Source organism: Pinus tabuliformis, chromosome 2_2, assembly GCF_031772625.1.
Source record: "Pinus tabuliformis cultivar Carrire ecotype Pingquan chromosome 2_2, CPIR1, whole genome shotgun sequence".
NCBI lineage: Eukaryota > Viridiplantae > Streptophyta > Pinopsida > Pinales > Pinaceae > Pinus > Pinus tabuliformis.
In genome coordinates this window covers 322,250,591-322,269,526 of record NC_142300.1, presented here as the reverse complement: position 1 = coordinate 322,269,526, position 18,936 = coordinate 322,250,591, and positions in this window count along the sequence as shown.

The following is an 18,936-nucleotide window of genomic DNA, read 5'->3' as shown; positions in this document are numbered from 1 at the left end:
CAATGTGGTGTACTGCTCGGGCTTGAACTCAGTCATTGAAACAAAACAACTAGCACATTGCAAACTTCAACGAATTTTAAAACATACCATCTTTGTCCGGTATTCAATTTAATGTAGTCAACGTTCACCATAGTTCTAAGAGCGACCAACACGAGTTCATCATTCATATTCAACTCCTTTGATTTCAGGGAATATTAAGAGCCCACAAGAATTTTCTATCTGCCTGCAACGAGCCTCCACCATTGTATCAATTGCTGCCTTGTAATGTTGCTTCGGTGAATATCAACAGTCCTCAACACAAAAAATAGTGAACGGTGAGGAGATAGAGCATTCAATGCACAACGCAGGGAATCAAAGACATATTTTCAGAGGTCGAATCAGCAAACTTCTAATACAGACAATATCCGCACACAACCAGAGAGTTAGTCACTCCAGCATTCGAATCTCATAGCAAAAATCCTCCCTCAGATGCTTGTCTTCTTGATGGATTCCACGAGCTTCTGCTGCGTTGTTCCCAAAGCCAGCTTCTGCTCCGGCTGAGAAGACCAGTCAATTTTGATCTGGCGTACTGCCTGGATGGGGGAGATTATGGAGCGTATGGCGACATTCAAATAGTGCCTATGGCAGCGTATGAGAGCAGAGGTGAGAGGGAGCGTTGTATGACAACATTCACACAGTGCGGCAGTTATTCAACGTTCAATGTAGGCCATACATTATGCCAGAGGCCAATGTTATGGGGAAGGGAGAGAGCAGTGTATGCATGCTGCAAACAAGCTACAATGGAACGTTATGCCAGAGGTCAATTAACTTATGCAATATCACCAAATATGCACTCATCGCACCATACTATGTCAGTGATGTTAGTTTCTACAATATGGGCAGAACATAGGCAGAATAGGCAAATAGGCAGAAAAGGGAGTTACAAGGGCAGGAATGCTAAAAATAGGGCTGGAGAAATGACAGAGGTTGCAGCTAGAATTTAGCTGAGAAAATATTCATGAAATGCAAAAGAGATGGCAGAAATGACCTGCACATAAAGGCCATAAAACAAATGGCTCAAAGTAATTATGCAGGGTAGGAATACGCCTGCTTTGATACCATGTTAAACACACACATGGCAAAGACAAATAGGAAAGATAAAACATGAGAGTACAATTTTATTAACAAAACATATACATTTATAGTACATGGTTTGATCGTTGGGTTTCACATCCCAAGGTCTCTCAGACTTCCTTTTGTCTATTCGGCTTCCACACTAACCCATTGAGGATTAGGCGTCCAATAGTCTCCTACCTTCTTTCCTTATTGTGTTAATGTTATAGAAATTAACTTCGTGTACAGTTGATTATATTTAAAACTAAACATTTTAACCTTCACTTTAATGGTGGCTCCCAACAACTACTAGCAATTGTGCTAATCTCTTCTACGCATATTCTTATGGATGCTTTTGCCTAAAGCTTACAGTTGAGACTCCTTGTTTGGTCAGTGGTAGTGTCTCTTTCCTCTTGATATGGTGATGGTTCTGAAGGCTACTCACTCCAATATTTTAGTAGTTGGGTTTACAAACTCTAAAAGAGCTCGAGTTTCTACATATGGACAAATGGATTCAAACTTTGATTTGAGGGCCACTCACAATAGCCAAGGCACTTAGTGGAAGTAGCTCATGAACTTCTTAACTCCTTTGGTTATTTAAAACCTTTCTAAACCTATCTTTGATACCACTTGTTATTTAGAGGCAGAGATAAACATCCAAACACAAGACAAGTAAATACACAAGCTTCTACTTGAATAAAGAAGTTCTATTCATTAATTATTCTCTCATATACATCCATTGAGTTGCTACTATTCTCTTTTCATATTTCACATTACAATGACCCAACCATGAGTATATAAGCACTAAACTTTCTAAATATGGAATCATGCAAACTCTAACTTTCTTTTCCTCATGCAAACTATGACTTGACATTTTAACTAAACTTTTCTAACTTCACTTTAACATAAATCAACATATTTCTTTTCCTTAACTTAGCTTTTCTTAACAAGGCATGAAAGTTTTAACCCTAACTCACTTGACTTATAATATTAGACTTAACTTGCTTTCCTTCATTTAACTTAACTCTTCATACATTGAATGCATACAAGAGTACTTACTATTTCTACCAAGTGAAAAATATTTTATCTATAACAAAGTTGTGATTGATGGAAGTAAATCAAATAGAAAATTTGGGGATAGGTTTGTATGAACTATGTGCTCTTATAACTTTTAAATTTCTATAGGAGACTAGAGTTCACTTGGTCGTAGCACATCTGAATATTTGACAAGTATTAAGCGAGTTGGGTTGTTGATTCTATAAGATTTTTTTCATTCCTATCATTTTCATATTGGTTATGTTAAGGCATAATTTTATGGAATTATTATCTACATACTTCAATAAGTGTTAAACTTATGAATTTTAATAATCGTGAAATATAAAAAATGAGGTGTAGTATGGAATCACGTAGTTTCATATGGAGAAAATTGATGAGATGAAATGAGTCACGATGCACCACAAACCTATAATGATGAGCCATCTGGGTGGAGTAAGTTAGCCTACAATGTGGGTGACTATAGGGGCATGACAATGGTTTTTTAGTTTAAATTAAAGTTTATGCTAGAGGTACACTTGTAACCTCCTTCATAATTTACTTATATATATCTTTATTAAGTGTGGAAGATAAATTACATAGTCACTATTCCCTAACTTGAAATGATACCAATTACTAATATTAATTGGTTTCTTAATAATTCATTCATGGTTTTCTAATTACTAGATGAAAAGATTAAGAAAACTCAATACCTAACAATAAATTAATATAAAAAAATACTACACTGCAATATATCTATCTATCTATCTCTCTCTCTCTCTCTCTATATATATATATATATAAGAATATTAGTAGAAAGTTTTTTTACAATAAGAAAAAAATTTAAATACTAAAATATTATCTAAGAAATAATTAAATTATTGTTATTTATCTCTTTTATATATTTGTTCAATAGTGAAAAGAAAATTGAGATGTGAGTATAAGACATATGCAAGAATCAAAGTTCCCACTTTTCATTTAGAAAGAAAAAATGAAGGTTTAAAATGCATATATTGAATAATTTGTATATTTTTTTTTATTTCTTTATGTGTAGTTTGGAAATTAATCTCTCTCTCTCTCTCTCTCTCTCTCTATATATATATATATATATATATAACAATTGAGATTTTTTTTTTAATCGTTCGTATATAATTTCTTGCAAATTTATATCAAAGTTTTAGTTGACGTAATTTAAAGTTTTTCACACATTTGAAATTTGCTCGTGGAGTGTATCTCAATTGACAATCACCTTGTTATGAACTATTATGTAAAAGTATATGATGCAAAAGTTCAAATCCCCGTGAGTTAGACCAACTAATAAATAATATTTTTTATCTATTTATTTATTATATTTTCAGAATGTGGTATGTATATTGTATTTATTTTGAAATCAAATTATCTTTTATTTATTACTTTTATGTAATTTTGAATATAGTTTTCAAATAAATATACATTTAATTAAATACTTAAAAATTAGGTAAAAATATTTTGACTTATTCTAATTTTATATTTAATTAGAAATGATTAAAGAAAAAGGAAAAATATAATATAAAATAAAGAAATTGATCTAATTATGTTTCATGTGGTTTCAATATCTATTTTCAAAATAAAAATTATAATTATCCCCTATGGACTCATGGACTCATGGAATCTCTGTGAAAAATTTCCAAATCCAATGACAGACAAGTTGTCTCTAATCCTATAGCAAAGATTGAAGGGATACAAGAGGAATTGATATTAGAGAAATCTTGCTAGGAAAAACTGTCACATTTTCAGAGTCGGTTATGCCCACAAAACAAAGAGCCCGACAAATAGTTGTCTTTATATAAGATAACACGAATGGTAAGTGAAATAGCATCCTTGGTATAGGCTTGAGGCAATAGTAAACTGCAAGCTCGCGAACTTAGGGCAATGTCATAGTCAATTTTGCAGGGGTTAGATAATACAGTCTTAAATTGATATGGTTTTATCTTAATTGTTAACTATCTTAAATGCTTTTTGTCTTAATTGCCATTATCTTCAATATAAAGTTTTGTCTTAAAATATTTTTTCCTCAAACTATTTTAGTCTTAAATATAAAGTTTTGTCTTAAACTGTTTTTATCTTAAATATAAATTTTGTCTTAAAATATTTTTATGTGTTTGTCTTAAATATAATTTTTTGTCTTAAAATGTTTTTGTTTGTCTTAAAATATTTTTGTGTCAACATGTTTTTGTCTTAATTATAAAATTTTATCTTAAAATATTTTTGGCTCAAACCTTTTTTGTCATAAATTTTATATTTAAAACAATTCAATTGATATTAAATTTCAATGTAAAATAAAAAAAATAAAAACTCAAATTTTAAGACAAAATTTCTTGTCTCTTAAAAAAATATCTTAAAAATGCCGTGTAGTAGTGAGGGGCTCATCACAATCATAATTATAATCTACTAGTTCTCGTCCTTTGCCAAAACAGAAATTATTGACTATGAGAACCGCAAGGAGATTTGCCTGCTGGCAATGCAAATTGAGGATATGTGACTGAGCAGTTGCCAGCTGAGCGTGCAAATCACACACAATGCTGCAACTGGTAAATTGCAGCTGCACAACCATAAACGGGTTCCGGCAGCCTCGTCCTCGCTTCATACACAATACTACTGACTGCATCATCTCTATGCTCTCTATCAACATTTTGAAATAAAAATAGTGATAGTAGTATTGGCAATATGAGCAACCATATATATATATATAATTCTCTCACAAAATTAACAAAAAATAATTAATTTCTTATCAATGACCTATAAATTAATATAAATAAAAACAACTCAATTAATTTCCTAATAATATAAATAAAATTGGAATCAATGAATGCAAAATCTTCATTATTATCTAAAACAATTTCCTATTATTAACTGTATTTACAAGGTTATGAGTAAAGTAATTGTTAGTGGTTTAAAGCCAATCTTATCCAAAAGAAAAGAATCCTCATTACTATCTAAAACAATTTCCTATTAACTGTATTTATAAGGTTATTACTGTATTTACAAGGTTGTTATTAAAGTAATTGCTAGTTCTTTAAAGCCAATCTTATCTAAAACAATCCAAAATAAAAGTTTGTATTTCTGGAAGGGAGACAGATTCATAACATTACCCATCCAAAAGCCTACAATCGAGTTAGCTAACTTTTCATATTACTTCTCCTCACTTAGGTTTTGGCTTGGTTTTTGTAATTTGGACCATGAGTTGCATATCTACTATCTCATTTGTTGTTCTCATAAATAACTTTACCTCTTTTTTTTTTCATGCACATCAAGTATGCTTATTAAGGCCAAGCATAGACAGGAACTGCACATTCTAAGTATCGCTATTAGATTAGATATCATGGTTTTTTAAGTTGATAGACATTATTATTTTCTGCCATTGGTCAAAAAGAGATGCAATGTTAATAAAGGAGGCTCTCCCCTGTTTTGGAACAATCATAAATAGGATCATAAATTACAATAAGTCAATTTTGTAGTATTTAGTCTCAACAATGCCAAGCTCATTAGTTTGCAAGAGTATTTCCCACTTACTTTGCCCACTGTGAAAGAAGTTTTAAAATACCTAGGACTTCTTTTAAAGCCTAATTCCTATAAGACAAAAGGGGCTGGATAATTTTCAAAATAGAAAGAAGGTTAAAAGTATGGAAACTACAATGATTGTCTGGAGTAGGGAGATGAGTTTTAATTAAGTTTGTTCTTGGAGCCATTCCATTTTATTTGATGTTGCTTTATTGGATTCCAAAAGGCATTATGAAAAGGATGAGGAAACTATCTCAATTTTCTATGGTCAGGTTTGTATGATCATTTGGTTCTTCATTGGGTGAAATGGGACCATATTTCTCTTCTCAAGACCTAGGAAGGATGGGGCTAAAGAAGTTGTCACTCTCTCAAGATCTCTAGGTGCAAAAGTTGGTTGGAGATTCATCACTACTTAAAGTTTATGAACAAAGCTAGTACACATGAAATACATTCATGCAATACCCATAGAGGAATGGATTTGGAGCCCAAATAAGTAGAGTCACAAAGTTTCAATCATTTAGAAAGTTATCATTTCGTCCTTTCCATTGATAGCATTTGGTGTGGCGTGGAAAATTGGAAATGGATCGCACTTAAGAATATGTATAGACCCATGGTTTGGAGTCAATAATGGTCACATATTGGCGTTGGGATTGACAACTTATCCACAAGAAAAAGGTTGATCACATTGAATTAGGTAGAAAATCTAGTTCAAAATAATATAAGGGCTCAAGGATGGTTATCCCGTAGACAAATGGGCCTTCCTTAAGATGTACAGTTCCCATGGAATGGTTATATAGAGGCTTTAAGGGTAGTTCATATTAGTCTAATTGAAGAGGAAGATGAATTAGTTTGGGCATTTGATCCAAAAGATTTCTATTCTTAAAAAAATGGGATACTCCCATCTCATTGCACATAGATTATCTAAATATTATCATAGAACTTTCAATGACAGAGGTCTAAAAGCACCAAATGTTTGAGACTTTATGATATGGATTTTTAAAGTAATTGTAAATAACAAACTAAGACAACCTTTATATGTTTTTGTTCTCCTATCAACACTCAAAAATATGATTCAACACTCGAAAATATGATTCTACTTTTTAGATTGATTACACAGTAGTAATCCTGAATATCTATTCTTATAATAAAATTACTCCAAAAAATAATAAAATTAGGTTACGGGCTCAAGATGAAGATCATTATGATCGTCAAGGTTGCTTAAAATCATAAAACCTGAAGAATCCCGATCATGTTGCTGGCTCCGAATATTTTGTGCACACTTGCAAACTTCTCAATATCATTTTGTGCACACATTTCTCTCCACATCGCGTTCGCAACGTCCTGCGAGCCGCACAAGGGGTCCCCACTTTTGCTCTCGATTGCCCTCTTTCATGGCTTTCATGTGCATAAAATATAAATTTATGAGATGCCAATACTTTGAATATGCAATGAACTAAATGACGAGACAAGATCTAGTCAGGAGAGGCTTATAATTAATTACTTCTGACATTATAAATTTGTAGGCGCCTTCAGATCCAATAGTGGAAATAAACTTCAATGGTGATTATAATATGAGATTGAAGGATGAAGAAAGTGGGGAGACGTGGAAACCGGGAGATAGCGCCCTTTCCCATTCAATGTGATATCACCTACCGACGGCTAGATATTAAAATGACCATTTTTTTGTGTAAAGTTTATTTTTTTTAAACAGAGAGTGATAGGCGAGCCACCTTTGCCCACCGCAGCAAATCTTTTGGAGCGAATATTGGATTTTCCTCTCGCCTTCCCTAGTTGGACCACATGCTTATTCCGCACAGGAGCGGATTGACAAGGAAAAAGTTGTTGACATTGTTGATGGTGATGGAAGACATTCTCCTCAAAATATTTTTGGAGCGTGTTTATTTAACCAGCAGAAAGTGAGTATCATTGATTGCATTGGAATTTCCCTCTTTTTATCTATCAAATTTATCATTTTGTAACTTTGATTTCGTTTAATGGCAGAACCTGTGTAGTTACTCAAAATTGTTTTATAAGACCGTTTTTTTATTTGATACACGCTTTTATTTTGGCGTTCTTATTGGTCACAGGAGTATCTAGCAAGGTTAACAGTTGATTTTACTTTAGATATTGGATGTTTTAAATTTGCAATTATGATAAATGTAGATTTTAAATAAAATATGCTAGGGTGAGAATATATTTAATAATTATGGTTATTTAAAATTATTACAATTTAATAGATTAATTATTTGATAGTTAATTACTGGAATAGAAATGTTTATATATAGTTGGTGGAAGAGAGATGTATAATTTTTTAATGAAAAAAAATTATATTGTTTATTGGTTAATTAGAAATGTCCATATTCACAAGTAGTAGTGTATATTGGTAATTATTAGATATTATTAATATAAATTTATCTTTTATTGTATTCAAAATAAATTTGTTGCATTTCGAGGTGCAATTTGTAGATTGGTATGAAGGAGATGTGTAATTCCTTCTGTGCTCGAATAGACACATGTTCTTTGTTAAATAAAAATAGAACATTGCTTCAATAAAAGACAATATCTACTAAAATAAAAATGAATATATATATATATATATATATATATATATATATATATATATATGTTTAGTTACTTTTAATTAAACTATTATAAAAAATTAAGAATCACATTTTTAGTGTGTTCAATTCATTGTTGTTATTGAAGATGTGGTAAAAATATTTCACTCTCAATCTCAACCATAAATAAACTATTTCCACTTTTGTATAAATAACATAATTTTATATCAACTTTAAAAAGAGTGTGTTCAATTCATTGTTTTTATTGAAGATGTGGTAAAAATATTTCACTCTCTATCTCAACCATAAATAAATTATTTCGATGTCTATATAAATAACACAATTTTATATCAACTTTAAAAAGAGTTAAAGTAACTAAAAGTTGAAAAAAAAAATATTTCCACTTTAGATGTATAATTCTTATGTTTTCCCAGACCATTTGAATCTTTATATTAACTAATCTATTTCAATATGAATTCTATATAAAGAGAGAGAAAGTTGGAAAAAAAAAAGTTGAGCATAATAATATTCCAAAACCTAATAAGAATAAGTAATTTATTTCAATATCAACTTCAGTCCAGGGAAAAGCTCAATTGACAATCACCTTGATATGAAGTATTTTGTAAAAGCTATGAGACTCAAAATTGGAATCCCGGTCAAGCCAAATATATATAAACTTAATACAAAGAGAAAATAAATATTTTAATGTAAATCATAATCAAGTATATCGAAACTCAAAAAAAATAAAAAAGTAAAAAAAAAAATACTTCTTAAAAGAGTAATAAGAGAAAGAAGTGTAATTAATTTAGATCTTAATATACAATTAATATACGGCATAATAATAATAATATTTCAATATCTAGAGTTAAGTAATATTAACATGTATTTAAAAACAAATTATTATAATAAATTTTTTTCAATGTAAGCAATGTAGATTTTAATGTTCCTAATTTTTGTGAGTGCAAAATTTACTAAGGAGTTCTGCCAATTTTTGGTGATATTAAATAAAAAGGAGAAAATATTATTTTGTGGGAGAAAAGTGGAAATTATTATTTTAATGAAGAATGATGGCAAAGTAATATTTTATTAGTGGAAGGTAGGAATCACCAAGCGAGAGGACTAGCAATTATAAATAGGGCTTGGAGGCCTCCATTTGGTATCTTTGATCATTTGACAATTCACCATTAGTTCTCTTGAGTTGCTTAGACAAGACAACCGTGTTGTTCAGCATAAGGAATTTCTGAGCAAGAATTCCACCCTCATTTCGGAGAACTTTGAGTGTCTCCCTAGTGAGGCAATTTCGGGAGCTCAACTTAGAGTTTCGATTGGGATATTTGCAAGTTATTTCAACTGTGCAAAGTTGAGAGAATTCATGGGGATGAAATTCTACATTTCTAGAAGTGCACAGTGGTTGGAGGAATATAAATTGAGGAGAGATAAAGGTCGGAGATTGGAGGTACTCTTTAGGGGAGAATTTAGCCAAGCTGGAAAGGATTTCTAGTGGTGGATTTGATCTTAATTCAGCAGTATTAGTTTTGTGGGGCGTTTTCTAGCCAAATTGGGCATTTTGCATTTATTGGGGGTCACCTGAGATTGGTGGATTCAACCAAAAATCTTTCTAGGTTTTTGTGGGTTTATTGAGAGGAGTCTATCGATAACTTTATATAATTTTTTGAGCGATATTCGGACTTGAAATCCTAATTCTTATAGCAGGGAGAATTGCTAGTTAGCTAGGGAATTTGCACCATCTTGTTGGTTCGACTTTGGCTTGGAGATAGACCAAAATATTTTAGGGTTTTTCTAGGTTTTGGGAAAGGAGCACTATCCTAATTTTATCAAATTTTCTGGGCACTCTAGAGTGGGAAAGTCAGGGAGCGAAGTCAAGTAGCAGTGTAGTTTTTTAGCAGCAACACAATTTTCTAGAGGAGCTTGCTATTATAGTTGTTCAGCTTTCTTGTATTCATCACCTAGTGCTTGTAACTTGCCTTGTGCAAGCCCAGGTGCATTTCCTCCAACTCATTTGTACCACACACTATTATTAATAAAATCTTGGACAATTTGTTGATTTGGAGATATTTCTAGTTTATGTGTATGCATTTTTGAAAAATTATGTGTTATTATCATTGCATGAGTTTGTTATCATTGTAAAATGTCCATTAGGAATATTATAATGGTATTAGAGCATGACCTTGGTGAGTTGTGGAGTAGCTATCAAGATCATGGAAGATTTGGGCATGTATGCACTATGATGGGTGAACTATAGATGAACCCATAGCTTAAGGGAGAGTGAGTATCATTGAGGGAAAAATGACCCTCACCCACTTTGATGGTTCAACTAGGAGTTCTGTCAAAAAATGGGTACAAGAATTAGACACATATTTTTAGCTAAACCCCATGAGGGAGGCAGATGCTATTAGACATGTCACTTTGCACTTGGAGTTGATGCTATGGAATGGTGGTACCAAGGGCTGATCCTTTTGGGTCATGTACGTATCACATCCTACAAGGAGTTCACACAAAGGCTCGTGGAGAGATTTGACTGAAAGGAGACCATACCCCCTCAAAGGGAGTGGATAGGACAAGGAAATCTAGAGGATGAGACCACGAGGCATTTCTACTGGTGGAGACTGGGATTTAGATGTTAGAACCTCAAGGAGGAGGTTGAGTAGGAGGACACGTAGGATGGTGAGGGGCACATCAATATACCTGGTGTGGCGCAGGAGTTGCCATTGTTGGAGGCCTCTTTAGTAGCTCCAGCTGACACCTTAGTTGAGGGAGTATAGCATACACTCGAAGGGCCATCTAGTGATGATATTCCAATAGTTGATGAGGTACCCAGTGCTATGACCTAGTTTCTAGACGATGGCCACCCACAGCAGGTTGATGAGGTGCCTGGAGGCATACTTGTCATTGAGGAGGTACCAGAAGAGATGAAGGGGTCTAGAGTGGTGACTATGTTTATAGGGGATAACTACCCTATACAGTTTCATCAGTTCTGGGCTAGCCTTCTACCATTGAGAAAGAAAGCCACGATAGTGTGAGGGGCCTTTCTACAGCAGAACGAGGAGTTGTAGGGCATGAGAGCAATTTGTGCTGAGTCAGTGGCCAAGCTAACTTGTGTTGGGGAACATTTGTGTTCTTTAATGGTTCAGCGGGAGTGCACATTGGAGTAATGGGGCAACCTTACTCAGACATTAAAGGCCGGTAACACTAGTAGGTTACCACTACACATTGGAGAGGGAGAGGCAAAGTCACCTCGACATATTTTATGTGTTGACTAGGATGGTGAGATGAGGCAACATGAGTTGCGCAGGGTGCATCCTTGGCAGGATGGAGGGTTAGTTCCATGTACGAGAGTTTATGCTTTCGATCCTTTCCTTAGGGTTGGATGGCAAGAGATATTGAGTTGGTATCTGGTGGAGTTGGCTAGGAGGTTAGATGCATCCACAACCACAACTCAATGGAGGTTGTGGATTACCAGGGGTATCAAGGGCTAGACTGTAGTTGGGATCTAGGTGGGATTCTCCATCACATCGTGGAATCGGTAGGTCATGGTAGTAGGTATGTGATGGACTGGATGGTTGGGTGCACGCACCTTTTCATATCCCCTTCAGAGTTCCTGAGATAACTAGTGACATGATGGATTGGCAGAGGAGCAAGAAGATTTGATGAGTTGTCATGGAATATTGATTGTGCATGGAGTCACAAGTTGATTAGCCTACTCTGGCAGGAGCTGGTAAGAGGAGGTGGCATCGACAAACCACGGGACAGGGCATTACATGGAGATGGTGCTCTCTCATTGGTATATTATACAACGTGTAAATAAATTCTATTCTATCCGGGCTCGGGCTCCCTCTGGTTGAAGCGCACAAAGTCTAAGTTGAAAGCGTTTTTAGTCCTCGCTTGAAAAAGTAGAAGAGTGTCTTAGGGCTAGCTCGCGTACATGGAAAAAGCGTTTCTAAGGCTCACTCGATACACGTCAAATATTTGCTAGGGCTGGCTTGCGTACTATTGGAGCTATTGAGGATAGACACAATAGTGTCATTCCCATTGGCATGTGAGGAGTCATATCGCTCAGGTCTTTCAAGGAAGATGGGGAGACATAGCCCACATCATGGAGGGATTATTAGCACAGTGGTGGATGTGTTGGCACATGTAGGATGGCATATGATACATGGTGGTATGAAAGTAGGCAGTGGTACCCAAGGGTGAACAAGGATATGTTGCAGAGTCAAGTCTTATGCAAAGGGATGCATCACTTACAGGCACATAAGATTTGGATTTTTTCCTTTGACAATATTGGCATGAGCAGCTGGGGATAGGGAGCTCACCTGAGATATTGGGATGACACTCAATGCATTGGGGTAGAGACTTCTCAGTGGTGGCATTGTGTCGGTGCATGAGTTGACAACCACTAGTTGGGGGATGAGGTGATCATCTGCAGTGATGGCATATTGTTCATCAGTGAGCCTATGCCTTGAGAGAATGTCACGAGGGATACATGTGTCATTCTTTCCACAAGGAATGCTAGGACCATGCATGAGTAGAGGATACCGTGTATGATTCAGGAAACTTTCTAGTATGTGTTTGACCTACAGACATTGTATTGGCACACTATCAAGAGGGTGGATGGCAGACTCAGTGGTGATATTTGGTAGGGGCGGGATGGGTCCGCATACACTGAGTCAATTGTGAGTATCAGATACCCATCTATTGGCTACCTTCAGGGGGTAGTTATTTGGCACATGTGGCTTCCAACAGTCATTGATACTACGCAGTGGCAGGTACATGGTAGTTTAGCATGAATAAGATTAGTTGATGATATATATGGGGCCTATATGTTTGTTTCACATAGGGATTAGGGACGAGTAAAAAACATATTCCAACAGTTGCTAGAGATATGGTGTAACATGTATAGTTATGGGATCCAGGGATTGAGTTGATTGATAGGACACTCCATTTTATGATGAGTAGGGTTATCGCAGAGAGTGATCTAGTTGACTTTGTGTTTGACGCATGGGATATTGTTGAAACCTCCATCGTATGGCAAGGTAAATTTATCCTATTGCTCCTCAGGATTGAGATTGACAGGGATGGGTAGGCATTGACATCATGGAGTTTCCTGGGTAGGAAAAGCTTGGCTTTCACAGATATCCCACCATCAGGTTTTGAGGGGAGGATACAATCTGAGCATGATGGGAAGTTTGCCATAGTTAGAGTGGCGTGGCATCAACATGGTGGCAACCTTCTAAGACTAGCATGGGATCTGGGTACAACATGATTTGGTGGTTCATCCACCCTCAAGGGTAAGATGATTTCTACATGGGGAGATCATTCAGATATTCCTTTGGAATCTGGTGATTCGTTGTTGACATGGGGATCGTCACTAGTATGGCAAGATGTTGAACAATGAGGAGTGGTTCAGTGGCACATTTGGGACCCTGGCATTGGCTAGGCCAAATTTTGGAGCAATAAGATATTAGTTGAGGATAAGCAATTTTTGGCGGGGAGGACTGTAATGTTCCCAATTTTTGTGAGTGAAAAATTCACTAAGGATTTTTTCCAATTTTTGGTGATATTAAATAAAAATGAGAAAATATTATTTTGTGGGAGAAAAGTGGAAATTATTATTTTAATGAAGAATGGCAGAAAAGTAATATTTTATTAGTTGAAGGTGGGGATAACCAAAGGAGAGAACTAGAAATCATAAATAGAGCTTGGAGGCCCCCATTTGGTATCTTTGATCATTTGACAATTCAACATTAGTTCTCTTGAGCTCCTTAGCCAAGATAACTATGTTGTTCAACACAAGGAATTTCCGAGCGGGAATCCCACCTTCATTTCAGAGAACTTCGAGTGTCTCCCTAGTGATGAAATTTGAAGAGCTTAATTTAGAGTTTCCATTGGGAATATTTACAAGTTCTTTCATCTGGGCTGAATTAAGAGAATTCTTGGGGTTGAAATTGTACATTTCTCGAAGTGCACAAGGGTTGGAGGAATAGAGGTTGAGGAGAGATAAAGGTTGGAGATCAGAGGTATTCATTTGGGGATAATTTAGCCAAGTTGGGAGAGATTTCCAGTGGCGTATTTGGGCTTAATTGAGCAATATTAGTTTTGTGGGGCATTTTCTAGCCAAATTGAGAAATTTGCACTTATTAGGGGTCAAAGGGGATTGGTGGATTCAGCCAAAACCCTTCCTGTGTTTTTGTGGGTTTATTGAGAGGAGTCTATAGATAATTTAATAGAATATTTTGGGTGATATTTAGACTTGAAATCCTAATTCTTATAGCAAGGCGAATTGCTTGTTAGCTAGGGCATTTGCACCATTTTGTGGGTTCGACTTTAGCTTGGAGATAGGAAAACCCTATCTGCATTTTTCTGGGTTTTATGTAAGGGACTCTCTCTTAATTTTGTAGAATTTTCAGGGCACTCAAGAGTGGGAAAACCAGGGGGGCGAATTCAAGTAGCATTATAGTTTTGGAGCAGCAACGCAGTTTTCTAGAGGAGTTTGCTATTATAGTTGTTGAGCTTTCTTGTATTTATCACTTGGTACTTGTAGCTTGCCTTGTGCAAGCCCAAGTGCATTTTAACCAACTCATTTGCACCAGAACACTATTATTAATAAATTCTTGGCTAGTTTGTGGATTTGGAGATATTTCTGGTTTATGTGTATGCATTTTTGAAAAATTTTGGGTTATTATCTTTGCATGAATTTGTTATCATTGTAAAATTTCCATTAGGAATATTACATAATTCATGGCCATGTTAAATTAAATATTTTAATATGCATATTAGATAGCATATTTCAATCTTAATTATGTATATATGATTTTAAAAACACTGTGTATCATATATAAAACAACTGAAAAAAATAAATCTTATTCTTAAAATATTTCATTTAATTTAAGTATTCTATTTTTTAGCTGATAATTTTACTTGATATCTAGTAAAGATTTGTTGGAATTGTAAGTTAAGCTTTGTATTTTACACAATCTATATGCTAAAGGATATTTTCAAGGGGTTGAATCCATTTATGCATTCCAAAATGCAATTTAAATAACAATTTATAAACCATGTATCTCTTAAAGGTGGAGAAAGATCAAAGGTGCAAACTTGCTTTCAAGTTTTTCACCCTAAAAGAGATTTGCCCCTCAAGATATTTGATGTCTTTCAACCCTTACTTATATTTGTGATTAAAATGAATCTATACTGATATATTTATAACAATGTCACTGTAGAAGATTATATATTATAATTGAGAAAAAAATAATAACAAAATTATAGTTAAGATTATAATGAATTCATTGTGTAAGTATACATAAAGTGTTTCTCTTTGGTATATTACACTATTATCAATGAAGTGCAACAGATTTTTTAAATGAGAAAATTTGTTATCTCTCTCTCTCTCTCTCTGTATATATATATATATATATATATATATATATATATATATATATATATATATATATATATATATACGCTTGGGTTTTTAAATAGAATATGTAAGTTCTCATAATGATAATGCAATTATATATTTTTTTTAAATTTCTATAACAAAATATTTAATTATTTGATGATTAATTATGGAATTAAAAATGTTATATATTCGGTGACAGATGTGTATTTGGATAATGAGAAATGTCTATAAGATTGAAAAATTATGATTTAGATCTTTGTTTGAATGATGACAAATGTTTACATAATTAACAATTAATTATCTCATACTATTGAAAAATAATTATTTATTAATAAATAATAATTTAGATATTTGATTTGTGAATGAAAAATGTCTATACCATTAATAAATAATGATCTCTATGAATATTCACAATATATTATTATTACAAACATACTAATTTTCTTGTAGTAAATATAAATTTGTATGTGTACCATAACATTATTGAAAATTATTTATAATGAATAAGAGAATAATGTTAAAATTACACTTAAGGTTTGATCTAAAAATGGGGCACTTAGGCTTCTTGTCCAACTTACAAGAACCTCTGTTGGGTCCCTATAATACTAGTGATTACCCCATTACTATTGTAGTTATACCCCTTATTTATATTGTTGTGCCCCTATTACCCCCATATTGTTATTTTTGTGTCCCATACAATCCCTCTATTGTTATTTTTGTGGCTTTATATTATTATTGTTAGGTCGGCTGGATTATATTGTGACTCCTTAGACTCCTATATATAGAAAGGAGGTTTTGTCATTTGAATCATCGAAGAATTGTTCATTTATGTAATGTAAAAGAGGTTGCCCCCTCGAAGAGGCTGAATTCTAAGGCGTTGATCTATCTTTTCTATCTTTTCTTGAGCTGGTTTCATAACATTTGGTATGAGAGCTTTGGATTCTAGGGTTTCGCTACTCCAAACAGGTCATCGTGGCATTTTCACTATAACTTTTTTTTTGTGACGTTTCAAAAGTTGCAAAAAAAACCTATTTGAGAAGAAATCGCGCTGAACCTTGGGTCCGAATTTTAGAGCTTTTCGCGCGATATTTACGGAGATATGATCTGAGAAAGTTGGTCTTTTTGCAGACTCCTGAATTACATTCAAAACATGTGAATTGGGGAAAATCGTCATAAATTTCTCTCTGGGGATCAGATTGAAATTTCGTAAGAAGGTACAGAAAGAGGACTGACTGTAGTTTCTTGCATGCATTTTTTAGATCCATAGGTTGAAACAGTGACTCGTGGCACATTGTACAAGTTTGCTCTACTAAACTAGTCTATAATCAAGTCATTGTGGGAGATTTCACATAACTCTTCCTTGGAGAAACCAATTTGGGTCAGACTTGTGGCATTGGAAAGAGGACGCAGAAGGCTACTATAGGTTGCAATTTTAGAACTGGATGATCTGAAATTACAAAGATACATCAAATTCAATATCAGGCTTCTACAAAGTGAAAAAAGGTTTGTAGTTTTTTTTTTTTTAATTTTTACGTAAGCTTCGTTTGAAGGAATTCAAAGGGCATAGTAAAGCATTATTATCAGTAACTGATGCTCCGAGGAAAGAAAATGCAAACACCTAGTAAGGAACCTGAAATCTCTAGCATGACTCATGAAGAAGAGGAAGAAATGCTACATGATGTATCAAAATTACAAGAACAAGTGCAACAAATGTCACGCTCACAAAAGCTAACAGAAGCTAAGATAAATGGCGTGGAATCTAAGATAAAGGGCATGGAAGCTAAGATGGATGATTTGAAGACATATTTGAAGATAGACATGGCAGATCTGAAGACAGATTTGACAAATTTTCTACAAAAATTACATACTAATGGTGAAAAGGTTGTAAAGGAAACTCATGATGCGAACCAAAGAAATGTTAATCATGATCCCATAGACTCTAATGTTGGATCGAAGACCCACCATATTCCAAAAATCGAAATGAGGAAGTTTGATGGCAAGGATCCCGCCACATGGATATTACAGATGGAGCAGTTCTTCGATCTCAATAATGTGCAAAACACACAAAAGGTACGTATGGCAACTCTATATTTGGATCCAAATCAGTTTGTATGGGATCAATGGCTTTGCTCTCGTAAACAATTTATCACTTGGGAAATTTTTATGGAAGAATTGATAGCACATTATGAGGATACAAAAAGAAACAGTTTTTTTAGCCAATTGATAAGTCTCAAACAAAAGGGTTCAATAATGGAGCACATTGAGGAGTTCCAAAAATTGAACATGAGGGTAAAAGATATTCCAGAGGAGCATAGGATTGATGTGTTCATAGGGTCTTTAAAGGATAGTATCCAACATGATGTTCACCTTTGGGAACCTGATTCATTAGAGAAGGCATTCAGGTTAGCAAGAAAAATGGAAAGCAAAATTATGGCAACCAGGAAGCATACCACTTACAACTATAAAGACGGAAGTGTTATTGCCCCTAGTCTTCCACAACCTATAAGGTTGACACCACAACAATTGGAAGAAAAAAGAGCAAAAGGGCTTTGTTACAGTTGTGATAGCAAATACACTAAAGGTCATAAGTGTGCTGAGAAGAAATTATTCTACATAGATTGTGAAGAGGAAGAAGAAAAGGAGCAAGAAAGGTCAAAAGAAGAGGATATACTCCAGGAACAAAGCCTATATGAAGAACAAATAAATCTGACCATCTCTTGTAATGCATTGGTGGGAATTACCACTCCTCAAACCATCACGATAGAAGGACAAATCAAGAAGAAAAAGGTAATAGTGTTGATTGATTCAGGAAGCACCCACAATTTTATTCATTGTAGGGTAGCAAAAGAATTGAATTGCTTCCTATATCCAGCACCAGAGTGTCTAGTGATGATTGCAAATGGAGGAACAATAAATTGCTCTGGAAAGTGCCATAATATCAAGCTATCCATGGGAGAATATGTATTGACTAGCCCAATGCTTTCCATTCCAATGGGAGGTGCTGATGTTGTACTAGGAGTCCAATGGCTACAATCCTTGGGTACAATAGCTTTTAATTTTCAAGAACTTTTCATCAAATTTTCTACGGAAGGAAAGGAAGTTGAATTAAGGGGTATTGCAGGGAAACCAGGAAAGATAATCAGCTCTAATGGTATGACAAAGCTTCTAAAAAAGGAGCAAAGAAGTGTAATTGCACAATTATGTTCGCTAGATGTTTCCACATCGGAATCATCTATTTCTCCAGATCTCCAAAAAGTCTTGGAAAATCATTCCAAGGTATTTGAGACTCCCAAAGGT